The following is a 26,328-nucleotide window of genomic DNA, read 5'->3' as shown; positions in this document are numbered from 1 at the left end:
AGACATGATTTCATCAAAATGCAAAGGGGGCAACAAAGATGAGTTTTGAAAATTTTCCTTATGTAGGGGTTTCACCAATTCCCTAATTGATATACATAGATCTAGCCTGGAATTATCCCATTTATTTGGGATCACAAGCTTTGATTCATGTTTTGTTCAAAACCAAAATTTTCATTGAAAACTGAGAAGGATGCAAACCGATCAAAAAATGATTGCACATTATTTTAAGAAAATGAGATTTCAATTCTAAGGACTCTAAATGAAGTTTTGAAATGCACTTTTACGAGGAACATTTTTTTTAGACAAGGTTTCTTTTTTAAAAGGAAAGACATTATTCATAAACGACAATACACAAAAATCAAACATAGACAATCCAAAAAGAAAACAAAATCATAAAGTAAATTTTTTTTTTTTTATGATTAACAAAACTAATAAAGGTGAGGGTAGAGGCCAATTTTCATGATTTTCCAATGGCCTCTGAAAATTAAATTTCACAAAGAATCATCAAAATAATAAACTAAACAACTTTAGATCAAATAAAATTAGAAGATATTAATCAAGAATTAAAAATCGGTGAATCAAATACATAAATTGAGAAGAATAATCAAGAACTAACATGGGATCAATTAAACACACAAATGCATATGGACTAATTAAAATAAACCAAATTAAATCAAGGCAAACATGAACTTTCATACATGGAATCAATTTTAATGAACCAATATTATAGAAAATACCTAAACCGAATATATGAGTGCAACTAAATCAGAGTAAACTAAAGGCATGAACTTTCAAATATTGAATTGAATTTATTAATGAATTAATATTACAAAAGTATCTAAGCTAATTAAAATGAGCCAAATTAAATTAGAGCAAACTAAAAATAAATATGAATTTTCACAAGGGATAGACTTTCTTAATGAATTAACCTTATTAAAATAATATCTAATTTTAAAAATGAATTAAATACTAACTAAAGCAAGTCTAAAACCAAATCTTTAACACATAGTATCAATTATATTAACACAAAAAAATTCTGCAAGAACACTAAAACCTAAAATTGAATTAAATACTAACCGAAATAGATTTTAAGACTAGATCTTTAACCTATGAAATCGATTATATTAAAAAATAAGTAAATAAATAGCAAATAAACAAGTAAATAAATAATTAAATAAAACTCAAACCTAAAGATGAATCAGAAATATACCTAAGTAACTTCAAAACAAAATCTTTAACACATTGGATTAATTACATTGACTAACTAATAAAAAAACATTCAAGTTTGAACAATAAATTAGAAACCAAACAAAGTAAATTTAAAACAAAGTCTTTGTCACATAGAATCGATTAAATTGACAAACTAAAATTCTAAATAAAACACACACGAATTGAAATTGGACTAAACAAGAATCGGAGTCAACATACTAAAGAAAAACGAATAAACAACTTTGAGTTGACTAGACTAACTTATTAAAATTTCTAAAAAAAAACTGAAGTACAAAATGAAAATGAAAATTATATCAGTTAAGAATTAAAGTTAACTAATAACCTGACCTTTATTCTAATATTTAAATATCAAAACTAATAAGAAAAAAAATTAACTTTTAATCTAAAAACAAATAAAATCTAGAATCTAAAAAATTCTAACTTTCATCCCAATAAAAAAATGAATAAATAAATAAATAAATAAAACCAAAACACAAAACCTTTATCTTTCATTCCAATTAAAAATTAAAATTGAAACTAACTATTTTAAATCTTGAATGACAAGGATCAATCAAATTAATACCTTGGATCTAGGAAAGTAAAGTAAAAAAATAAATAACTAATAGAATAGGGTGTAACAGTGAGGATCGTAGGGAATTGGAATTTTAAGACAAAAATATATAATGCATACTCACTCACACGCCTGCTGCAAACTTTCATTCACATAGTACATATATTCACACATATACACACTTAAAGGCACATGTAGACAAAAATAAAAGCAATATAGAATTACAAAGAATATATATATATATATATATATATATATATATATATATATATATATATATATCTAACAGTAGTTGAGTGAACCCCACTCAAGTAGTACCTAAGAAAAACGGGATAACTGTGGTGAAGAATGATGAAGGAGAGCTCATTCCTACAAGGTTGACTATAGGTTGGCGAGTATCCATTGATTTTAGGAAGTTGCATGCAATCACCAAGAAAGATCATTTTCCATTACCTTAGATCAAGTTTTCGAGAGGGTAGTTGGTCATGACTATTATTGCTTCTTGGATGGCTATTCAGGCTACTTTCAAATTGCCATTGCATTGGAGGATAAGGAGGAAACCACATTCACATGGCCATTTGGCACCTATGCTTATAGGCGCATGCCTTTTGGTCTTTGTAATGCGCCAACCACATTTCAAAGATGTATGCTCAGTATTTTCAATGACATGGCAAAGAGAATGTTGGAAGTTTTCATGGATGATCTGACAACTTATGGGAAGACATTTGATGATTGTCTCTTAAATTTGAAAAAAGTTTTGAAATGGTGCATTGAGAAGGACTTGGTCCTAAATTAAGAGAAATGTCACTTCATGGCAACCTTAGGGGTAGTACTTGGTCATATCATCTCTAGAGAGGGCATTCAAGTAGATCCAACAAAAATTGAGCTCATCTCAAAGCTACCTTTGCCTACTACTGTTAAAGAGGTGAGACAATTTTGGGGACATGCAGGTTTTTATAGGAGGTTATAGGACTTCTCAAAAATCTCTCAACCACTTTGTTCTTTATTGCTTAAGGATGCAGAATTCTTATGGATTAAATGATTGCAACCAAAATATGTGCTCTAATGGCACATATTCGATATGATTTGTGCACCAAAGGATATTTAAATCACCCAACTTGACCTAAATTGATGCTAAGGCCCTAGCCATGAGTTTAATTTGTAGTTTGGAGACTTATGTCAAGTTAAAGGGAAGAAAAGGGTGCAAGTTGAATCATTTTAGATTTTGAAAGATCAAGAAAGAGCTAAATGAGGAAATAAGTGAGACAAGAGTCATGGACCATAAGGAAAGGCAAAAAGAGGATATCATGAGTTTGGAAGATGAGAAATGACCATTATGGAGTAAGAAATAAGGCAAGAAAACATGGGAAATGAGGCATGAAGCAAGATTCAGCTGCATGGAAATTTAGAACTAAAAAATCTGATGGCAATATATACTCTGACTTGGAGGACAAATTTAAAGTACTTTCCAGAGTCCATTTTATACATACTATATATCGCTTTGAAGATTGGGAAGTCAGGAGTCCAACGCTTCAAATGGTGTGCACCAAGCTGAAGGGTCATTTCGAAATGATTTTGAAATTCAACTTATGAATTCGAAATCCACTTTGAAATGACACCAATTTCAAATTCGAAATGTTTCACCTCCTTCACCTCGGGAATTGCATCTAGGGCACTTCATCCTCCCTAAGTGGACCCCACACAACTAGAAATCACCATTGTATTATTATTTTTTAAAATTATTTTTAGGAAATTATTTTTTAATAAGTGGCCAATGAGAGTGTGCTACATGTTAGGTAATTGATGATATTATATAAACTCTCTTAATTCTAGGTTTTAGGGATCTTGGATATTTTTCCAAAGAGTTTGACAGTGAAGGTGGAAGAAGACAAGAAGTTTGGTTTGTTTTATTTTTCTTCTTTATTAAATATATTGTTTTTAGTTTCTTTTGATTCAAATTATGGATTTTTACCCTATTATGGATTGTGACATCAACCCGTTGAGAGGTTAAGAGCCAACTTGGGGCTTGAAGCATGAAAACCTAAGGGCTAGGGAACCTATAGAGACAATGGGTAAATTATTATAAAAATGAGATTAATTATTGGTTGGGTGACAATTTATCAATTCTTTTTATCCTATCCTTGTGAGTTAGTTTAGGGAATGATACGATAGGTTATTACCCAATACTAATGATTCTTAGTAATTCTTGATCATTAGTTATCCTCATCTTCTGTATCATTATTTGCCCCAAAACAAAGCTATAAGGAGTAGGAAGGGCTAAAAAGAGAAATCTTAAACTAGTAATCAATCTCATTTATTTGATGGTTTTAGGAATCTATTTTAAAAAGGGAAAATTAAGTTTCGGATTCAATTTTGAGTTATAGAACTCAACTTGATCGCGAGCAGCCAAGAATCCCTAAACCCTAAGATCATATTACTTAAAAGACCTTGTTTTCTCTAATTTCTATACCCTAGGTTGGATCATGGAAAACCCCAAACTTGAATCAATTGAATTTAAAATCAATATTCATTTTGTTATTAATTTAATTTCTTTTACTTAGTTTCACATTATTCACATATTTTTTTTCACTTTAGGATTTAAACAAAAGCAAATCATTTATTATAGTATCGACAATTTCCATAAGCCAGTCCTTGAGGACGATACCCGGAGTACTACAAAAGTCGTAGTGACTATTTCTCTAGTTTTTCTTTACCAAAGTTGCCATGTAAAAAGGCTAAGTATTTTGGTACAATAGAGAAGTTCGGTCACTAAAGCATGCTAAGAAGCTTTTGAGAGACTAAAGTCACTCCTCACTACTACACCAATTGTGAGACCTCCTAATTGGTCTCTTCCATTTGAGTTGATATGTGATGCCAGTGACTATGCAGTGGGAGTTGTACTAGGTCAAAGGAAGGATGGAAAACTATATGTGGTGTACTATGGTAGTAAGACCCTCAATGATGCTCAGAAGAATCACACAACTATTGAAAAAGAGCTTCTTGCAGTGTTGTTCGCATTTGATAAATTCAGGAACTACCTTTTGGGAACTTCAATAGTAATTTTTACTGATCATTTGGCCTTGAAACATCTACTCAACAAAAAGAATGCCAAAACAAGACTTATTAGATGGATCCTTCTTCTTCAAGAATTTAACATTCAAATCAAGGATAAGCAAGAGGTAGAAAATATGGTTGTTGATCATCTCTCCCGAGTTAAAGTAGAGTCACATTTCGAGGAAGCACAAATTAATGATGAGTTTCCTAATAATGCGCTTTAAGTAGTGGAGAAGTTGTCTTGGTTCGCAAATATAGTCAACTACTTGGCAATTGAAGAGCTTCCCTTATAATGGAACATGGAGACAAAGAAGTATTTTCTTTCGTGGGCAAAACACTATGCTTGGGATGATCCATATTTGTATAAGTTTTGCCCAGATCAAATTATTCAGAGATGTGTTTCGGAGCATGAACAACAAGACATATTACAAATGTGCCATGAGAGAACTTGTGGAGGTCATTTTGCTCCGAGGAAGACTTTAAGAAAAATTCTACAGAGTGGATTCTATTGGCCAACTATGTTCAAGGATTGTAACACTCACTACAAAAGTTGTCCACGATGTCAACAACTGGGGAAATCAACGTAAGGTATCAAATGCCACAAAATTATATTTGTTTTGTTGAGGTCTTTGATTGTTGGGGCCTTGACTTTATGAGATCATTCCTTAATTCTTTTGGCAATCTCTATATTTTGGTGGGAGTGGATTATGTCTCTAAATGGGTAGAAGTAGTGGCTTGCAAGAGCAATGATCACAAAGTGGTGCTCAAATTTTTAAAGAAGAATATTTTCTCTAGGTTTGGCATTCTGAGAGCAATCATTAGTGATGGAGGTTCACACTTTTGTAACAAGCCCTTTTCCACTCTTTTTCAGAAATATGGAGTGAGGCATGAAATATCCACCCTATATCACCCTCAAACAAATGGGCAAGTTGAGCTAGCAAATCGGGAGATTAAGAGAATCCTCACCAAAGTAGTCAATACTACAAGAAAAGATTGGTCTACCAAGTTGAGTGATGCACTTTGGGCATATAGGACTTACCAATGCTTCTTATTCTTCTTCCACCACCTCTTTCGAATGCCCTAGAGCCCACTGTTCCTATATCTACACCAGTAGTACCAGTCTTCGATCTCCTTAAACCTTCACGGCCTCAGGTTATCGATGCTACCCTAAGTACTTTATCGATCATGACTCATCTAGACACACTTCAAGAGTTGTTTGTGTCCATGGACTCCCACATTGATGCTCGTCTAAGTAATATGGAGACTCTGATGGATGACCTCACTTTTTTTGTACAGTAGCTCACTTCCTTGGTTATTCCATCTAGATAGAGGGGAGATTTTGCTACACCAACTGATACCAGCTTAGAGGTTGATGGTTCTGGCTCTGACACTAGAGCATCTACAGTAGCCCATGAGACCATGCTTATTTTATAACATTAGGTGATGTCGCAACTAAGATTTTTACCTCAACTATTGATATTCCAGATTCTGCAAGACAAGTTGATGGTAAGATCTTCATTCGCGTTACTAACACTGGTGTGGACATCATTATCGAGGATGACCCCCTTATGGTATAGGATGTTGGCGAGGTCATTACACCTATCATGAAGATCACTGATCAGCTACACTTATGTTAAAGGATATTGACCAAGTAGCCACCCCTGTGTTGGAGGAGATAGATGGAGTTATTGATCCTATCATTGTCGCTTGATTTTCATTTCTATATATACCTTATTCGATATGGTTGTATACACTATGGTATTTTTGGAGCATATTGATACTCTTATACTTTCTTTTAGATTCTCACCATTTATATTTTTCTCTATGCATACTTTTGCTACTAATCTTGTTACTTTTGTGCAAGACTAGTTTATATGAAGTCCTCATAACAAACTTCTCACTCGATGATCTTGAGGTAACATCTTCCTTTTTCCTTTCTTTTGACCCATTATCCTACACATTGGGGATAATGTGTAATTTAGGTTGAGGGAGGTAGGTCTATTAGCCCTAATTTTTTTTCAAAAGTTTGCATGTTATCTTTGGTTAGTTAATGAGATTCTTGATTTTCCTTGGTAACTCATGGTTTATTTTGCATGAGAATGCTTTAAGTAGTATTATTTCTTTAGAATTTGAGAAAAAATATAGTTAGAGCAAGAGTATTAGTTCACTTACCTCATCTTTCAATACCTTTAAGTGCAAAAATAGTTAGGTTGAATCCTTGGAATACCTTTAATTTTTCTTTGATGGTTATTTTCTATTTAAGACTCAAAGCACACACAAAGCACGTGTACCCTTGTGGTATCTTGATTAAGACAATTTCTTTAGCTTGAAAGGAGTTGTTATTAAGCAATAAGAGGAGGAAATGAAAAAAAAAAACCAAATTGATGAAATAAAAAATAAAAATGATTGATTTAAGCTTGAGCAATTATCTGAGGGGGTAATAGCCTTATGTCTTCAAGCCCTAGTGCCTAAAACCAATTGGTTAGGAGTCATTGGTATCTTACTCGTTACACAAGCTAAACTCAGTTATGAAAAAATAATAATAAATAATTAAATAAATGTTTGGGAAATTCGATCTTGTTCTACATTGAACTAGGGTAATACCTGAGGGGTAAGTGGCTTATAAAGGTCCTCAATACCTGGTATTTTGGGTGAAAACTCAGGAGTTGCCTATGGATCCCTATTAAGCCATATAGAAGGAGATTTCCTAAACTAAGAAGGAAAAGTCAAAATAAATTTTCCTTCCTCTTTAACTTAAAGAATGATGAAATTTGAGTTTAAGAAAAGTCTTAAGAAAAATACTATGAGGGGACGCCAAAAATTAAGCACATGAAGTTTAGGTGGAAAGAGCCGATCAAAGGAAAATCAAGAGACTCTAAGGGGAATGTTAAACATGGACGCATATTTATGTATACGAAGATAAGGTGAGAAAACTAAGAAATTGCATATCTTGTGTCATCTTGCTCAATTCTAGGAAATTTGACTACTTGGGTATCTTGCGTGCGAAACATGTTATGTTGAGCCAATATGGTTTCATGAATCTCATTACATATTTTTCATTCTTTTTTACTCTTATCATTTGCTAGGGACTAGCAAAGTTTCGGTTGAGGGGGATGATTGAAGCCAAAATATGTGCTCTAATGGCACATATTCGATATGATTTGTGTGCCAAAAGACATTCAAATTACCTAACTTGACCTAAATCGATGCTAAGGCCCTAGCCATGAGTTTAATTTGTACTTTGGAGACTTATCTCATGTTCAAGGGAAGAAAAGGGTGCAAGTTAAATCACTTTAGATTTTGAAAGATCAAGAAAGGGTTAAATGAGGAAATAAGTGAGTCAAGACTCACAGACCATGAGGAAAGGCAAGACAAGGATATCATGAGTTTGGAAGATGATAAATGACCATTATGGAGTAAGAAAGAAGGCAAGAAAACATGGGAAATGAGGCATGAAGCAAGATTCAGCTGCAAGGAAATTTAGAACTCAAAAATCTTATGGCAATATACTCTGACTTGGAGGAAAAATTTAAAGTAATTTCTAGAGTCCATTTTATACATACTATATATCGTTTTGAAGATCGGGAAGTCAGGAGTCCAACGCTTCAAATGGTGTGCAAATTGGAGCTGAAATGAAGAAGTTATGGCCATTTAAAGACAACTGCACAAAGTTGAAGGGTCATTTTGAAATGATTTCGAAATTCAACTTATGAATTCGAAATCCACTTCGACATGACACCAATTTCGAATTCACCCACTTCCACTTTGATGTTTTGCCTCCTCTACCTTGGGAATTGCATCTAGGGAACTCTATCCACCTTAAGTGGACCCCACACGACTAGAAATCACCATTTTATTTTATTTTTTAATCATTTTTAGGTAATTATGTTGTAATAAGTGGCCAATGAGAGTGTGCCACATGTTAGGTAATTGGTGATATTATATAAACTCTCTTAGTTCTAGGTTTTAGGGATCTTGGATATTTTTTCGGAGAGTTTGACATTGAAGGTGGAAGAAGGCGAGAACTTTGGTTTGTTTTCTTTTTCTTCTTTATTAAATATATTGTTTTAGGCTCTTTTGATTCAAATTATGGATATTTACCCTATTATGGATTGTGAATGTGACATCACCCCCATGAGAGGCTAAGAGCCATCTTGGGGCTTGAAGCATGAAAACTTATAGGGACAATGGGTAAATTATTATAACAATGAGATTAATTATTGGTTGGATGAAAATTTATCATTTTTTTTTTATCCTATCCTTGTGAGTTAGTTTAGGGAATGATACGATAGGTTATTACCCGATACTAGTGATTCTTGGTCATTATTGATCATTACTCATCATTGTCTTTTCTATCGTTATTTGCCCCAAAACAAAGCTATAAGGAGTACGAAGGGTTAAAAATCCAAATCTTAAATTGGTAATCAATGTCATTCATTAGATGGTTTTAAGAATCTATCTTAAAAAGGGAAAATTAGGTTTCAGATGCAATTTTGAGTTATAGAATTCAACTTGATCGCGAGCAGCCAAGGATTCCAAAACCTTAAGATCATATTACTTAAAAGACCCTTGTTTTCTCTAATTTCTATACCCTAGGTTGGATTGTGGAGAGCCCCAAACTTGAATCAATCGAATTTAAAATCAATATTCATTTTGTTATTAATTTAATTTCTTTTACTTAGATTCACATTATTCACATATTGTTTTTCACTTTAGGATTTAAACAAAAGCAACTCATTTATTCTAGTATTGACAATTTCCATAAGCTAGTCCTTGAGGACGATAACCAGAGTACTACAAAATTCGTAGTGATTCTTTCTCTAATTTTTCTTGACCTGAGTTGCTATGTAAAAAGGCTAAGTATTTGGTACAATAGAGAAGTTTGGTTAACGACTCACCTATCACCGATCGCACATGCCCTTGCTAACACCCCCGATCCTCACTATTAACCCATGCATGACTCTCGTGCCCCTTGTGGGTCCCACCAACTCCCTAACTCCGGACTCCATCCGGAATTGCTTCATTCCCTTTTCACGACATCCAACCAAGAAATTCAGACATAAATCAAATAAATTCCATAAATTATATATATGAAAGGAATTCCATCCAAAAAAGGAAAAAGGGGTGCAACACGAGGACTTCCAAGGAGGTCACCCATCCTAGTACTACTCTCACCTAAGCACACTTAACTATAGAGTTCTGATGAGATCTGGTGCATTAGTGCTGGTATGATCACACTCGTCGTGTCATTGCAACCTAATCCCCATATGTGGTATGATTGAGGTGCAACTTCTAGCATGTTTGATAGAGGAAATAGGGGGAAAAGTTTGTTTTGATAGATGTGTTATTATGTGAATATCTAGGGATGTTCGTCCAGATCGGACGGTGTGACCCTCTTAAAATTGATGCATTTTTTTATCCGTACGATTGGATTCACATTCTGGTGCATGGATTGGGGTTTGATCATGACTTTAAAGGGTGGATGGGGGAAACGTGGAAGCGAGAGCTTGCCAGGTGGTTTCTGGGGCTTTCGGATAGAGTTTTGGGACAAGTTTTTTTTTCAAACCACAAGTCTCGACGTGAGAATCGTAATGGTGGGCTCAGATCATCCTTTCGACGAACGGCTGAGAAGACTAAGGAGGAAAGGTGTTTTAGGCCATAACATGGGCCTCGGGGCTCGGAAAAGATTGGCGTCTATGCCGATCGTCCTAAAATGCGAGGAATTTTCACATTGAAGAAAACGGGGAAGATCGGCAATGGTCGATTTCGATGGTTGAAATTTAACGATCGGGGAATCTAATCGACAATCAGCCGGTGCGGATGGAAATGAGAAGGGCGAAAGTTATTGGCACGACGAATGCAGACATAAATCATAGAAATTTCATCATAAAAAGGGAGAAGGGGTGCAACACAAGGACTTCCCAGAAGGTCACCCATCCTAGTACTACTCTTGCCCAAGCATGCTTAACTGCAGAGTTCTGATGGGATCCGGTACATTAGTGCTGGTATGATTGCACCCGTCATGTTATTGCGACCTAATATCCTTTAGGAGTTTCCTTTGACCGATCCCAGCCTCTGTCCTAACATCCTTGTACCTCCTCCCACCCCCCATACGACCCACCTATCACCCTTTGCACACATCCCTGTCGACGCCCTCTGATCCTGACCGCTAGCCAACGCACGACTCTCAGCCCCCTTTGGGTCCAAACAACTCCCCAACCCCGAACCCCATTCGGAATTGCTTCCTCGCCTTTGCACGACACCCAACCGAGAAATACAGACATAAATTAAATAAATTCCATATATATATATATATATATATATATATATATATATATATATATATATATATATATATATATATATATATATATGAAAGAAATTTTATATGCAACACGAGGACTTCTCGGGAGGTCACCCATCCTAGTACTACTCTTACCCAAGAACGCTTAATTGCAGAGTTCTGATAGCATCTAATGCATTAGTGCTGGTATTATCACACTCGTCATGTTATTGTGACCTAATCCACTTATGTCGTATGATTGAGGTGCAACTCCTGGTGTGCTTGATGGAAATAGGGGAAATTTTTTATTTTGACAGATGTATTATTATGGGAGTATTTGGGGTTGTTCGTCCAAATCAGACGGTGTGCCCCTCTTAAAATTGACACCTTCTTTTGATTCGTACAGTTAGATTCCCATTTTGGTGCATGAATTGGGGTTTGATCGTGACTTTAAAGAGTGGATGGGCGAAGCGTGGAAGTGAGAGCTTGCTAGGCGATTTTTGGGGCTTTTGGGTAGAGTTTTGGGACAATTTTTTCGTTCAAACAGCGAGTCTCGAAGTGAAGATCGCAATGGTGGCCTCAGATCATCCTTTTGACGAACGGATGGGAAGATTAGGGAAGAAAGGCATTTTGGGCCACAACTTGGGCCTCGGGGCTCAGAAAAGGTTGGTGTCTATGCCAATCTTCCTAAAATGGTGGAAGCTTTTAGATGGGAGAAAAAGGGGAAGATCGGCGATGGTCGATTTCGACAGTTGATATCTAACAATCGGGGGATCGGATCAACGATTGACCAATGCAGATGGAAATGGGAAGGGAGAAACCTATTGGCACGACAAATGCGGACATAAATCATAGAAATTCTGTTAAGAAAAGGGAGAAGGGGTGCAACACGAGGGCTTCCCAAGAGGTCACCCATCCTAATGTTATTCTCGCCCAGGCACGCTAAACTACGAAGTTCTGATGGGATCCAATGCATTAGTACTAGTATGATCGCACCCACCATGTTATTGCGACCAAATCCCTTTCAGGCGTCCCCTTCGACCAATCCCACCCTCCGCTCTAACATCCTTCTACCTCATTCCGCTCCCCATACGACCCACCTATCACATGTTGCACACACCCCTGCCGACGCCCTCAAATCCTGACCACTAGCCAATGCACGACTCTCGGCCCCTTGTGGGTCCCACCAACTCCCTAACCTTGGACCCCATTCGGAATTGCTTCATTGCCTTTGCACGACACCCAACTAGGAAATACAGACATAAATCAAATAAATTCCATATATATATATATATATATATATATATATATATATATATACAAGAAATTTTGTCCAAAAAAAGGAAAAAGGGGTGCAACATGAGAACTTTCTAGGAGGCCACCCATCCTAGTACTACTCTCGCCCAAGCACGCTTACTTACGGAGTTCTGATGGGATCCGGTGCATTAGCGTTGGTATGATCGCACCCGTCATGTTATTGCGACCTAATCCCCTTATGTGGTATGATTGAGGTGCAACTTCTGGTGTGCTTGATAGAAGGAAATAGGAGGAAAAGTTTGTTTTGACAGATGTATTATTTTGGGAGTATTTGAGGATATTCGTCCAGATCGGATGGTGTGCCCCTCTTAAAGTTGAAGCCTTCTTTCGATCTATACGTTGGATTCGCATTTTAGTGCATGGATTGGGGTTTGATCATGACTTTAAAGGGTGGATGGGGGATACGTGGAAGCAAGAGCTTATCAGGTGGTTTTTAGGGCCTTCGGGTAAAGTTTTGGGACAATTTCTTTTTTCAAACTCTCAACGCGAAGATTGCAATGGTAGGCTCGGATCATCCTTTCGACAAACAGTTGGGGAGACTAGGGAAGAAAGGCGTTTAGGGCCATAACTTGGGCCTCAAAGCTCGAAAAAGGTTGGCATCTGCACCAATCGTCTTAAAATGGGGGGGGGGGGAGAGAGAGAGAGAGAGAGAGAGAGAGAGAGGGAGAGAAAGAACTTTCACGTGAAAAAAAAAAAGCGAAAGATCGACAACAATCAATTTCAAGGGTTGATATCTAACGATCGGGGGATTAAATCGACGATCGGCATATGAGGATGGAAACAGGATGGGCGAAACGTATTGGCACCATAAATGCGGACATAAATCATAGAAATTCCGTCAAAAAAATGGAGAAATGGTGCAACACGAGGACTTCCCAAGAGGTCACCCATCCTAGTACTACTCTCGCCTAAGCTCGCTTACCTACGGAATTTTGATGCGATTATGTGCATTATTGCTGGTATGATCACACTCACCATGTTATTGCGACCTAATCCCCTTCAGGTGTGCCCTTCGACTGATCCCACTCTCCACCTTGACATCTTTCTACCTCCTCCCGCCCACATACGATTAACCTATAACCTGTCGCACATGCCCTTCTTGACGCCCTTCGATCCTAACCACTAGCCAGTTCACGACTCTCGCCCCCTATGGGTCTCACCAACTCCCTAGGATCCCAGCCGGAATTGCTTCCTTGTTTTTGCACGACACCCAATTGGGAAATACGAACATAAATCAAATAAATTCCATATATATATATATATATATATATGAAAGAAATTTCTTCCAGAAAAAGGAAAAAGGGGTGCAACACGAGGACTTCCTAGGAGGTCACCCATCTTAGCTATTCTCGCTCAAGCACGCTTAACTGCGAAGTTCAGATGGGATCCGGTGCATTAGTTTGTATGATCGCACTCGTCATTTTTTTGCGACCTAATCCCCTTATTTGGTTTGATTGAGGTGCAACTTCTGGTGTGCTTGATCGAAGAAAATAGGGGAAAAAGTTTGTTTTAACAAATGTATTATTATGCGAGTATCTAGGAATGTTCATCCAAATCGGACGATGTGCTCCTCTTAAAATTGACCTCTGCTTTCGATTCATACGGTTGGATTCGCGTTTGGGTGCATGGATTGGGGTTTGATTGTGAGTTTAAAGGGTGAATGTGGGAAGTGAGAGCTTGCCAGGTGGTTTCTAGTGCCTTCGGGTAGAGTTTTGGGACTTTTTTTTTATAAAAAAAACCGCGAGTCTCGACACGAGGGTCGCAATGGTGGGCTCGGCTCATTCTTTCGACAAACTAATGGGGAGACTAGGAAGCAAAGGTGTTTTGGGCCATAACTTGAGCCTCGGGGCTCGGAAAAGGTTAGCGTCTGCGCTGATTGTCCTAAAATGGCGGTAACTTTCATGTGAGAGAAAACGGGGAAGATTGGCGATAGTCGATTTTGACGACTGATATGTAACGGTTGAAGGATCAGATCGACGATCGACCGGTGCAAATGGAAATAGGAAGTGCAAAACCTTTAAGCACGACAAATACAGACATAAACCATAGAAATTCCGTCAAAAAAAGGGAGAAGGGGTGCAACACGAGGACTTCCCAGGAGGTCACCCATCCTAGTACTACTTTCGCCCAAGAACGCTTCACTGTGGAGTTCTGATGGGATCCGGTGCGTTGGTGGTGGTATGATCGCAGCCACCATGTTATTGTGACCTAATCCCCTTCAAGCGTTCCCTTCGACCGATCCCACCCTTCACCCTGACATCCTTCTACCTCATCCCATCCCCCATACGACCCACCTATCACCTGTCACACACGCCCCTGTCGACGCCCTTTGATCCTGACCGCTAGCCAGTGCACGATTCTCGCGCCCCCTGTGGGTCCTACCAACTTCCTAACCCTGAACCCCATTAGGAATTGCTTCATTGCTTTTGCACGACACCCAACCGGGAAATACAGACATAAATTAAACAAATTCTATATATATATATATATATATATATATATATATATATGAAAGAAATTCTGTCAAGAAAAAGGAAAAAAGTGTGCAACACAAGGACTTCCCAGGAGGTCACCCATCCTAGTACTATTCTCGCCCAAGCATGCTTATCTACAGAGTTCTGATGGGATCAGGTGCATTAGTGCTGGTATGTTTGCACTCGTCATGTTATTGCGACCTAATCCCCTTATGTGGTATGATTGCGGTGCAACTTCTAGTGTCCTTGATATAAGGAAATAAGGAGAAAAGTTTGTTTTGACAGATGTATCATTATGCGAGTATCTGGGGATGTTCGTCCAGATCGGACAGTGTGTCCCTTTTAAAATTGACGCCTTCTTTTGATCCATACGGTTGGATTTGCATTTTGTGGCATGGATTGGGGTTTGATCGTGAGTTTAAAGAGTGGATGTGGAAAGTGAGAGCTTGCTAGGTGGTTTCTAGGGCCTTCGGATAGAGTTTTTTTTTTTTTAAATCGCGAGTCTCGACGCGAGGATCGCAATAGTGGGCTTGGCTCATTCTTTCGTCAAGCGGGCGGGGAGACTAGGGAGCAAAGGCATTTTGGGCCATAACTTGGGCTCGAGGCTCAGAAAAGGTTGGCATCTACGCCAATCGTCCTAAAATGGGGGCAACTTTCATGTGAGAGAAAACGACGAAGATCGACGACAGTCGATTTCGACAATTGATATGTAAGGATCGGAGGATCGGATCAGCGATCGGCTGGTGCAGATGGAAATAGGAAGTGCGAAACCTTTAAGCACGAAAAATGCGGACATAAACCATAGAAATTCCATCAGAAAATGGGAGAAGGGGTGCAACACGAGGACTTCCCAGGATGTCACCCATACTAGTACTACTTTCACCCAAGAACGCTTCACTGTGGAGTTCTGGTGGCATCCGGTGCATTGGTGTTGGTATGATCACATCCACCATGTTATTGCGACCTAATTCCCTTCAAGCGTTCCCTTCGACCAATCCCACCCTACACCCTAACATCGTTCTACCTTCTCTCGTCCCCCATATGACCCACTTATCACCCGTCGCATACGCACCTGCCGATGTCCTTCGATCCTAACCGCTAGCCAGTGCATGACTCTCGCGCCCCCTATGGGTCCCACCAACTCCCCAACCCCTGACCCCATTAGGAATTCCTTCCTCGCTTTTGCACGACACCCAATCGGGAAGTACGAACATAAATCAAATAAATTCCGTTCAGAAAAAGGAAGAAGAGGTGCAACACAAGGACTTCCCAGGAGGTCACCCATCCTAGTACTATTCTCGCCCAAGCATGCTTTTCTACGGAGTTCTGATGGGATCTGGTGCTTTAGTGCTGGTATGTTCGCACCCGTCATGTTATTGCGATCCAATCCCCTTATGTGGTATGATTGAGGGGAAACTTCTGGTGTGCTTGATAGAAGGAAATAAGGGGAAAAGTTTGTTTTGACAAATGTATTATTATGCGAGTATCTGAGAATGTTCGTCCAGATCGGACGGTGTACCCCTCTTAAAATTAACGCCATATTTTGATCCGTACTGTTGGATTCGCGTTTTGGTGCATGGGTTAGGGTTTGATCGTGACTTTAAAGGGTGGATGGGGGAAGCGAGAGCTTGCCAGATGGTTTCTAAGGCCTTCGGGAAAAGTTTTGGGATAATTTTTTTTTTCAAACCGCGAGTCTCGACACAAGGATCGCAACGGTGGGCACAGATCATCCTTTTGACGAACGGATTGGGATACTAGGGAGGAAAGGCGTTTTAGGCAATAACATGGGACTTAGGGCTTGACAAAGGTTGGCGTCTACGCCTATTGTGCTAAAATTGGGGCAACTTTCACATGGGAGAAGACTGGAAAGATCGACGACGGTCGATTTTGATGACTGATATCTAACGATTAGGGGATCAGATCGATGATCGACCGGTACGGATGGAAATGGGAAAAGTAAAACCTATTGACATGACGAATGCGAACATAAATCATAGAAATTACGTCAGAAAAATGGAAAAGGGGTGCAACACGAGGACATCCCATGAGGTCACCCATCCTAGTGCTACGCTCGCCTAAGCACGCTCAACTACGGAGTTCTATTGGGATTCAGTGCATTAGTGCTTGTAGGTTCGCACCAGTCATGTTATTGTGCGATCTAATCCCTTTTAGGTGTTCCCTTCTACCGATCCCATCCTCCGCTAGCCCGTGCACGACTCTCGAACTCCTGTGGGTCCCACCAACTCCTCAACCACGGACACCATTCAAAATTGCTTCCTTGCCTTTGTGCAACACTCAACTGAGAAATATGGATATAAATCAAATAAATTCTATATATATAAGAAATTTCATCCAGAAAAAGGAAAAAGGAGTGCAACACTAGGACTTTCCAAGAGGTCACCCATCCTAGAACTTCTCTCGCCCAAGCACACTTATTGCCAAGTTCTGATGGGATCCAATGCATTAGTGCTGGTATGATTGAACCCATCATGTTATTATGACCTAATCCCCATGATGTGGTATGATTGAGGTGCAACTTCTGGTGTGCTTGATAGAAGGAAATAAGGGGAAAAGTTTGTTTTAACACATGTATAATTATGCAAGTATCTGGGGATGTTTGTCCAAATCAAACGGTGTGCCCTTCTTAAAATTGACACCTTCTTTCGATGCATACAGTTGGATTCATGTTTTGGTGCATGGATTAGGGTTTGATTGTGACTTTAATGGGTGGATGGGGGAAGCATGGAAGCAAGAGCTTTCCAGGTGGTTTCTAGGGCCTTTGGGTAGAGTTTTGGGAGAATTTTTTCTTTTCAAATTGCGAGTCTCAACACGAGAATCACAATGGTCAACTTGAATCATCCTTTCGACAAACAGATGGGGAAATTGGGGAGGAAAGGCATTTTTGGACATACCATGGGTCTCGGGGCTCCGAAAAGGTTGGCATCTACGTCGATTGTCCTAAAATGGAGGGAACTTTCACGTGGGAGGAAATAGGGAAGATCGACGATGGTCGATTTCGACAGCTAGTATCTAATGATCAGGGGATCGGATCGACGATCGGGCGGTGCGGATGGAAATGGGAAGGGTGAAACTTATTGGCACGACAAATGCGGACATAAATTATAGAAATTTCGTCAGAAAAAAGGAGAAGAGGTGCTACACAAGGAATTCCTAGGAGGTCACCCATCCTATTACTACTCTCGCCCAAGCATGCTTTACTAAGGATTTATGAAGGGATCTGGTGCATTAATGCTAGTATGATCGCACCCACCATGTTAATGCGACCTAATCTCCCTATGTGGCATGATTGATGTGCAACTTTTGGTGTGCTTGATAGAAGGAAATTGGGGAAAAAGTTTGTTTTAACATATGTATTATTATGCGAGTATTTGGGGATGTTTGTCTAGATTGGACAATATGCACCTCTTAAAATTGACTCCTTATTTTGATCCATACAATTGGATTCGTGTTTTGGTGTATGGATTAGGGTTTTATCGTGACTTTAAAGGATGGGGGAAGCGTGGAAATGAGAGCTTGTCAGGTAGTTTATGGGGCCTTCATGTAGAGTTTTGGGATAATATTTTATTTTCAAACTACAAGTCTCGACGCGAGGATTGCAATGGTTGGCTCGAATCATCTTTTCCACGAACGGATGGGGGAAATTGGGAAGGAAAGGCATTTTGGGCCATAACTTGGGCCTCGGGGCTCAAAAAAGGTTGGTGTCTATGTCGATTGTCAAAAAATAGGGGGAACTTTATCGTGGGATACGGGAAAAATCGGCGACGGTCAATGTCGACGGCTGATATCTAATTGGATTGACGATTAGTCGATGCCAACAGAAATGGGAAGGGCGAAACCTATTGGCACAACAAATGCAGACCTAAATCATAGAAATTCTGTCAGAAAAAAAAAAAAAAAAAAAAAAAAAAAAAAAAAAAAAGTGCAACAATAGGACTTCCAAGGAGGTCGCCCATCCTAGTACTACTCTCACTTAAGCACGCTTAACTGTGGAGTTCTGATGGGATTCGATGCATTAGTACTGGTATGATCACACCCATCATGTTATTACGACCTAATCCCCTTCATGTGGTTCAATTGAGGTGCAACTTCTAGTGTGCTTGATAGAAGGAAATGGGGGGAAAAAGTTTGTTTTGACAAATGTATTATTATGCAAGTATCTAGGGATGTCCGTCCAGATCTAACAGTGTGCCCCTCTTAAAATTGACGTCTTCTTTCAATCCGTACGGTTGGATTCACATTTTGGTGCATGGATTGGGGTTTGATCATGACTTTAAAGGGTAAATGGGGGAAGCGTGGAAGCGAGAGCTTACTAGGTGGTTTTCAGGGCCTTCGGGTAAAGTTTTTGGACAATTTTTTTTCAAAACGTGAGTCTCGACATGAGGATTACAATGGAGGGCTCGGATCATCCTTTCGACGAATGGATGGGGAGATTAGGGAGGAAAGGCATTTTGGGCCTCGGGGCTCGGAAAAAGATGGCGTCTGTGCCGATCATCCTAAAATGGGGGGAACTTTCACGTGGGAGAAAATGGGGAAGTCGACAATGGTTGATTTCGATGACTGATATCTAACAATTGGGGGATCGAATCGACGATCGGTTGGTGCGGTTGAAAATGGGAAGGGCGAAACCTATTGGCACAATGAATGCGGACACAAATCATAAAAATTCCTTCATAAAAAGGGAGAAGGGGTGCAACACGAGGAGTTCCAAGGAGGTCACCCATCCTAGTACTACTCTCGCCCAAGCATGTTTCACTGTAGAGTTCTAATGGAATTCGGTGCATTAGTGTTAATATGATCGCACCCGCCATGATATTGTGACCTAATCCCTTTTAGACATTCCCTGCGACCGATCCCACCCTCCGCTTTGACATCTTTCTACCTCCTCCTGCCCCTCATATGACCCACCTAGCACCCATCGCACATGCCCCTATCGACGCACTCCGATCCTGATTGCTAGCTAGTGCACAACTCTCACCCCCCTATGGGTTCCACCAACTCCCCAACCTGAGACCCCATTCAAAATTGCTTCCTCACCTTTGCACGACACCTAACTGGGAAACATCGACATAAATCACATAAATTCCATATATATATATATATATATAAAAGAAATTCTATCCAGAAAAAGGAAAATGAGTAAACCACGAGGACTTCCCGTGAGGTCACCCATCCTAGTACTACTCTCACCCAAGCACACTTAACTGTGGAGTTTTGATGGGATCAGGTGCATTAGTGATGGTATGATTGCACCCATCATGTTATTGAGACCTAATTCCCTTTAGGCGTTCCTTTCGACTGATCCCACCCTCCACCCAGACATCTTTCTACCTCCTCTCACCCTCATACAACCAACCTATCACCTGTCGCACACGCCCCTACCGACACCCTTAGATCCTTACCGCTAACCAGTGCACGACTCTCGCCCCCCTATGGGTCCCACCAACTCCCTAACCCCGGACCCCATTCGAAATAGCTTCCTCGCCTTTGCACGACACCCAACCGGGAAATATGGATATAAATCAAATAAATTCCATATATATATATATATATATATATATGAGAGAAATTCCGTCGAGAAAAAGGAAAAAGGGGTGCAACACGAGGACTTCCTAAGAGGACACCCATTTCAGTACTACTCTCGCTCGAGCACGCTTGACTACGGAGTTTTGATTGGTTTCGGTGCATTAGTGTTGGTATGATCACACCCGTCATGTTATTGCGACCTAATCCCCTTATATGGTATGATTGAGGAGCAACTTTTTGTGTGCTTCATAGAAGGAAATAAGGGAGAAATTTTGTTTTGACAGATGTATTATTATGCGAGTATTTGGGGATGTTCGTCCAGATCGGACAGTGTGCCCCTCTTAAAATTGACTCCTTCTTTCGATTCGTACGGTTGGATTCGCGTTTTGATGCATGGATTGGGGTTTGATTGTGACTTTAAAGGGTGGATGAGGGAAGCGTGGAAGAGAGAGCAAGCTCTCTCTTCCACGCTTCCCTCATCCACCCTTTCTTGGGCCTTCAGGTAAAGTTTTGGGACTTTTTTTTTTCAAACCGCGAGTCTCGTTCCGAGGATTGCAATGGTGGGCTCGAATCATCCTTTTCATGAAATGATGGGGAGACTATGGTGGAAAGGCATTTTGGGCCATAACTTGGGCCTCGGAGCACGAAAAAGTTTAGTGATGGCGCATATCGTCCTAAAATGGGAAGAGCTTTTACGTGAGAGAAAACGGGGATGGTTAGTGACGGTCGATTTCGACGGTTGATATCTAACGATCGGCGGATTGGATCAATGATCGACTAGTGCGTATGGAAATAGGAAGGGCAAAACCTATTTGCATGACGAATGCATACATAAATCATAGAAATTCCGTCAAAAAGGGGAAAAAGAGTGGCAACATGAGGACTTCCTAAGAGGTCACCCATCCTAGTCCTATTCTCACCCACGCACGCTTCACTACAGAGTTCAAATGGGATCTGGAGCATTAGTGCTGGTATGATCGCACCCGCCATATTATTGCGACCTAATCCTCTTCAGGCGTTCTGTTCAATCGATCCCACCCTTTGCCCTTACATCCTTCTACCTCCTCTTGTCCCCCATACGACCCACATATCACCCATCGCGTACGCCCCTGCTGACGCCCTCCGATTCTAACTGCTAGCCAGTGCACGACTCGTCCCCCTATGGGTTTCACTAACTCCCCAACCCTGGATTCCATTCAGAATAGCTTCCTCGTCTTTGCATGACACCCAACCGAGAAATATGAACATAAATCAAATAAATTTCCTATATTTATGTATATTTATGAAAGAAATTATGTCTAGAAAAAAGAAAAAGGGGTGCAACACGAGGACTTCCCAAAAGTTCATCCATCCTAGTACTACTCTCGCCCAAGCACGCTTCACTACGGAGTTTTGATGGATCCAGTGCATTAGTGCTGGTATGAGCGCACCCATCAAGTTATTATGACCTAATCCCTTTATGTTGTATGGTTGTGGCACAACTTCTTATGTGCTTGATATAAGGAAATAGGGGGAAAAGTTTGTTTTGACAGATGTATTATTAGATGAGTATCTGGGGATGTTCGTCCAAATCGGACGATGTGCCCCTCTGAAAATTGACACCTTCTTTTGATCCATACAGTTAGATTCGTGTTTTAGTGCATGGATTGGGGTTTGATCGTGACTTTAAAGATTGGATGGTGGAAGCATGGAAGCGAGAGCTTGCCATGTGGTTTTTAGGGCCTTCGGGTAGAGTTTTGGAGCAATTTTTTTTTCAAACCGCTAGGATCGCAATGGTGGGTTGGATCATCCTTTCGATGAACGGATGAGGAGACTAGGGAGGAAAGGCATTTTAGACCATAACTTGGGCCTCGGGGCTCAAAAAGGTACACGTCTGTGCCGATCGTCCTAAAATGGGGGGAACTTTCACATGGGAAAAAATGGGAAAGATCGACGACGATCGATTTCAACGGTTGATATCAAACTATTAGGGGATCAGATCAACAATCAGCTGGTGCAGATGGAAATGGCAAGGGCGAAACCTATTTACACAACTAATGCCGACATAAATCATAGAAATTCCATCAAAAAAAGCGAGAAGCGGTGCAACATGAGGACTTCCCAAGAGGTCACCCATCCTAGTGCTACTCTTACCCAAGCATGCTTCACTACGGAGTTTTGATGGGATCCTGTGCATTAGTGCTGGTATGATCGCACCCGTCATGTTATTATGACCAAACCCCCTTATGAGGTATGATTGAGTTGCAACTTCTGGTGTGCTTGATAGAAGGAAATAGGCGAAAAAGTTTGTTTTGATAGATGTAATATTATGTGAGTATCTGAAGATGTTTGTCCAGATCGAACAGTGTGCCCCTCTTAAAATTGACGCCTTCTTTCGATCCATACGGTTGGATTCACATTTTGGTGCATGGATTGGGGTTTGATCTTGACTTTAAAGGGTGGATGGGGGAAGCGTGGAAACGAGAGCATGCCAGGTGGTTTCTTGGGCTATTGGGTAGAGTTTTGGGACAACTTTTTTTTTTCAAATCATGAGTCTCGTTGCGAGGATCGCAATGGTGGGCTTGGATCATCCTTTCAACGAACGGGTGGGGACAATAGGGAGGAAAGCCATTTTTGACCATAACTTGGGCCTCGGGGCTTGGAATAGGTTAGCGTCTACACCGATCGTCTTAAAATGGAGAGAACTTTCACGTGGGAGAAAACGGGGAAGATCAGCGCGGGTTGATTTCGATGGTTGATATCTAACGATCAAGAGATTGTATCGTTGATCGGTTAGTGCGGATGGAAATGGAAAGGGCGAAACCTATTGGCACGACGAATGTGGACATGAATCATAAAAATTCTATCAGAAAAAGGGAAAAAGAGTGCAACACAAGGACTTTCCAAGAGGTCACCCATCCTAGTACTACTCTCACCCTAGCATGCTAAGCTGCGGAGTTCTGATGGGATCTGGTGCATTAGTGCTGGTATGATCGCACTTGTTATGTTATTGCAACCTAATCCCCTTATGTGGTATGATTAAGGTGCAACTTTTGGTGTGCTTGATAGAAGGAAATAAGGGGAAAACTTAGTTTTGACAGATGTATTATAATGCGAGTATCTGGGGATGTTCGTCCAGATCAGAAGGTGTGCCCCTCTTAAAATTAAAGCCTTCTTTCGATCCGTACAGTTGGATTTGCATTTTGGTGCATCGACTGGAGTTTAATCGTGACTTAAAAATGTGGATGGGGGAAGTGTGGAAGTGAGAGCTTGTTAGGTAATTTTTTGGGCTATCAGGTAAAGTTTTGGGACAATTTTTTTTTTTCAAACCGCGATGATCGTAATGGTGGGCTCGGATCATCCTTTTGACGAACAGATGGGGAAACTAGGGAGGAAAGGTGTTTTAGGCCATAACTTTGGCCTCAAGGCTACAAAAAGGTTGGTGTCTGTGCCGATTGTCCTAAAATGGGAGGAACTTTCACATGGGAGAAAATGGAGAAGATCGGCGACCGTCGATTTTGATAGCTGATATATAACGATTGGGGGATCGGAAAGACGATTGACTGGTACGAATGGAAATGGGAAGGGTGAAACCTATTGGCTTGACGAATGCGGATATAAATCATAGAAATTCCATTAGAAAAATGGAGAAGGGGTGCAACACAAGGACTTCCCAAGAGGTCACCCATCCAAGTACTACTCTTGCCCAAACAGGCTTCATTGCGGATTTCTGATGGGATCTGGTGCATTAGTGTTGGTATGATCGCACCTGCCATGTTACTGTGACCTAATCCTCTTCAAGCATTCCCTTTGACCGATCCCACCCTCCGCATTGACATCCTTCTACCTCTTCCAACACTCATACAACCCATCTATCACCCGTCGCACACACCCCTGTCAATGCCCTTCAACCCTAACCACTATCTAAAGCACGGCTCTCACCCCCTTATGGGTCCCACCAACTCCCTAACCCCGGACCCCATTTGGAATCTCTTCCAAGCCTTTGCACGATACCCAACCAGTAAATATGAACATAAATCAAATAAATTCTATATATATATGAAAGAAATTTTGTCTAGAAAAAGGAAAAAGCAGTCCAACACGAGGACTTCCCAGGAGGTCACCCATCCTAGTACCACTCTCGACCAAGCAAGCATAACTATGAAGTTTTGATGGGATCCGGTGCATTAGGGCTGGTATGATCACGCCCATCATGTTATTGCGACCTAATCCCCTTATGTGGTATGATTGAGATGCAACTTCTAGTGTGCTTGATAAAAGGAAATAAGGGAGAAAGTTAGTTTTGACAGATTTATTATTATGCGAGTATTTAAGGATGTTCGTCCAGATCAGACAGTGTTCCCCTCTTAAAATTGACACCTTCTTTCGATCTGTACGGTTAGATTCACATTTTGGTGCATGGATTGGGGTTTAATCGTGACTTTAAAGGGTGGATGGGGGAAGCGTGGAAGTGAGAGCTTGTAGGGTGGTTTCTAGGGCCTTCGGGTAGAGTTTTGGGATAATTTTTTTTTTCAAACCGCGAGTCTCGACGAGAGGATCGCAATGGTGGGCTTGGATCATCCTTTCGACGAACGGATGGGATGACTAGGAAGGAAAGGCATTTTAGGCCATAACTTGGGCCTCGGGGCTCAGAAAAGGTTGGCGTCTACGTTGATCGTCCTAAAATGGGTGAACTTTCACATGGAAAAAAACGGGGAAGATCGATGATGGTCAATTTAGACGACTAATATCTAACAATCGGGGGATCGAATCGGCGATCAGCCGGTGCGGATGGAAATGGGAATGGCAAAACCTATTGGCACGACGAATGCAGACATAAATCATAGAAATTTCTTCAGAAAAAGGGAGAAGGGGTGCAACACGAGGACTTCTCAGGAGGTCACCCATCCTAGTACTACTCTCGCCAAAGCACACATAACTACGGAGTTCTGATGGGCTCTGGTGCATTAATGCTAGTATGATTGCACCTGCCATGTTATTGCAACCTAATCCCCTTAAAGTGTTCCCTTCGATCGATCCCACTCTTCGTCATGACATCCATCTACCTCCTCCCGCTCTTCATATGACCCACATATAACCAGTCACACACGTCCCTACCGACGCCCTCCGATTCTGACTACTAGCTAGTGCACGACTCTCGCCCCCTTATGGGTCCCACCAACTCCCCAACCCCGGACCCCATTTGGAATTGCTTCATCGCATTTATACGACACCCAACTAGAAAATACGAACATAAATCAAATAAATTCCATATATATATATGAAAGAAATTTCATCTAGAAAAGGTAAAAAGGAGTGCCACACGAGGACTTCCTAGGAGGTCACCCATTATTAGTACTACTCTCGCCCATGCACCTTATCTGCAGAGTTCTAATGGGATTCGATGCATTAGAGCCGATATGATCACACCCCTCAAGTTATTGTGACCTAATTCCCTTATGTGGTATGATTGGGGTTTTATTGTGACTTTAAAGGGTAGATGGGGGAAGCATGGAAGAGAGAGCTTGCCCGGTGGTTTCTAAGGCCTTCGGGTAGAGTTTTGGGACAATTTTTTTTTTCAAACAGCGAGTCTCTACATGAGGATCGCAATTGTGGGCTTGGATCATCCTTTCAACAAACGGATGGGGAGACTAGGGAGCCATAACTTGGGCCTCAAGGCTCCGAAAAGGTTGGCATATATGTCGATCGTTCTAAAATGGGGAAAACATTCACATGGGAGAAAACGAGGAAGAACGACAACAATCAATTTCGACGGCTCATATCTAACGATCGGGGAATCAGATAGACGATCGGTCGGTGTGAATGGAAAAGAGAATGGCGAAACATATTGGCACAAAAAATGTAAACATAAATCATAGAAATTTCATCAGAAAAAA

At 40.4% G+C, this 26,328-nt stretch overlaps 9 non-coding genes and 16 pseudogenes across 9 annotated transcripts; all 25 read right to left on the bottom strand.

Annotated features, from left to right (window-relative positions):
* Positions 1 to 9,955: 9,955 nt before the first annotated feature.
* Positions 9,956 to 10,074, bottom strand: LOC117905292. The gene has a single exon (XR_004649697.1). It is a non-coding gene; the product is annotated as a 5S ribosomal RNA (ribosomal RNA).
* A 660-nt stretch (positions 10,075 to 10,734) lies between these two features.
* On the bottom strand, positions 10,735 to 10,853 carry LOC117905262. Its single transcript, XR_004649684.1, has one exon. It is a non-coding gene; the product is annotated as a 5S ribosomal RNA (ribosomal RNA).
* Positions 10,854 to 11,219: 366 nt separating this feature from the next.
* Positions 11,220 to 11,338, bottom strand: LOC117905275 (annotated as a pseudogene).
* Positions 11,339 to 11,996: 658 nt separating this feature from the next.
* Positions 11,997 to 12,115, bottom strand: LOC117905261 (annotated as a pseudogene).
* Positions 12,116 to 12,466: 351 nt separating this feature from the next.
* Positions 12,467 to 12,585, bottom strand: LOC117905256. Its single transcript, XR_004649683.1, has one exon. It is a non-coding gene; the product is annotated as a 5S ribosomal RNA (ribosomal RNA).
* Positions 12,586 to 13,735: 1,150 nt separating this feature from the next.
* LOC117905272 lies at positions 13,736 to 13,850 on the bottom strand (annotated as a pseudogene).
* Positions 13,851 to 14,507: 657 nt separating this feature from the next.
* On the bottom strand, positions 14,508 to 14,626 carry LOC117905252. The gene has a single exon (XR_004649679.1). It is a non-coding gene; the product is annotated as a 5S ribosomal RNA (ribosomal RNA).
* A 348-nt stretch (positions 14,627 to 14,974) lies between these two features.
* Positions 14,975 to 15,093, bottom strand: LOC117905280. Its single transcript, XR_004649686.1, has one exon. It is a non-coding gene; the product is annotated as a 5S ribosomal RNA (ribosomal RNA).
* Positions 15,094 to 15,737: 644 nt separating this feature from the next.
* On the bottom strand, positions 15,738 to 15,856 carry LOC117905276 (annotated as a pseudogene).
* Positions 15,857 to 16,156: 300 nt separating this feature from the next.
* Positions 16,157 to 16,275, bottom strand: LOC117905274. The gene has a single exon (XR_004649685.1). It is a non-coding gene; the product is annotated as a 5S ribosomal RNA (ribosomal RNA).
* A 654-nt stretch (positions 16,276 to 16,929) lies between these two features.
* Positions 16,930 to 17,048, bottom strand: LOC117905270 (annotated as a pseudogene).
* A 228-nt stretch (positions 17,049 to 17,276) lies between these two features.
* Positions 17,277 to 17,394, bottom strand: LOC117905279 (annotated as a pseudogene).
* Positions 17,395 to 18,058: 664 nt separating this feature from the next.
* LOC117905271 lies at positions 18,059 to 18,177 on the bottom strand (annotated as a pseudogene).
* Positions 18,178 to 18,845: 668 nt separating this feature from the next.
* LOC117905266 lies at positions 18,846 to 18,964 on the bottom strand (annotated as a pseudogene).
* A 649-nt stretch (positions 18,965 to 19,613) lies between these two features.
* Positions 19,614 to 19,732, bottom strand: LOC117905263 (annotated as a pseudogene).
* Positions 19,733 to 20,062: 330 nt separating this feature from the next.
* LOC117905267 lies at positions 20,063 to 20,181 on the bottom strand (annotated as a pseudogene).
* A 336-nt stretch (positions 20,182 to 20,517) lies between these two features.
* On the bottom strand, positions 20,518 to 20,636 carry LOC117905269 (annotated as a pseudogene).
* A 682-nt stretch (positions 20,637 to 21,318) lies between these two features.
* On the bottom strand, positions 21,319 to 21,437 carry LOC117905259 (annotated as a pseudogene).
* Positions 21,438 to 21,766: 329 nt separating this feature from the next.
* Positions 21,767 to 21,884, bottom strand: LOC117905258 (annotated as a pseudogene).
* Positions 21,885 to 22,531: 647 nt separating this feature from the next.
* Positions 22,532 to 22,650, bottom strand: LOC117905260 (annotated as a pseudogene).
* A 663-nt stretch (positions 22,651 to 23,313) lies between these two features.
* LOC117905255 lies at positions 23,314 to 23,432 on the bottom strand. Its single transcript, XR_004649682.1, has one exon. It is a non-coding gene; the product is annotated as a 5S ribosomal RNA (ribosomal RNA).
* A 651-nt stretch (positions 23,433 to 24,083) lies between these two features.
* Positions 24,084 to 24,202, bottom strand: LOC117905254. The gene has a single exon (XR_004649681.1). It is a non-coding gene; the product is annotated as a 5S ribosomal RNA (ribosomal RNA).
* Positions 24,203 to 24,522: 320 nt separating this feature from the next.
* Positions 24,523 to 24,641, bottom strand: LOC117905278 (annotated as a pseudogene).
* Positions 24,642 to 25,302: 661 nt separating this feature from the next.
* On the bottom strand, positions 25,303 to 25,421 carry LOC117905253. The gene has a single exon (XR_004649680.1). It is a non-coding gene; the product is annotated as a 5S ribosomal RNA (ribosomal RNA).
* A 323-nt stretch (positions 25,422 to 25,744) lies between these two features.
* LOC117905277 lies at positions 25,745 to 25,863 on the bottom strand (annotated as a pseudogene).
* Between the last annotated feature and the right edge of the window lie 465 nt (positions 25,864 to 26,328).

Source organism: Vitis riparia, chromosome 17 (genome assembly GCF_004353265.1).
Source record: "Vitis riparia cultivar Riparia Gloire de Montpellier isolate 1030 chromosome 17, EGFV_Vit.rip_1.0, whole genome shotgun sequence".
In the NCBI taxonomy this organism is placed as follows: Eukaryota; Viridiplantae; Streptophyta; class Magnoliopsida; order Vitales; family Vitaceae; genus Vitis; species Vitis riparia.
The sequence above is the reverse complement of the archived record's forward strand: the minus strand, read 5'-3'. Positions and strand labels throughout refer to the sequence as shown.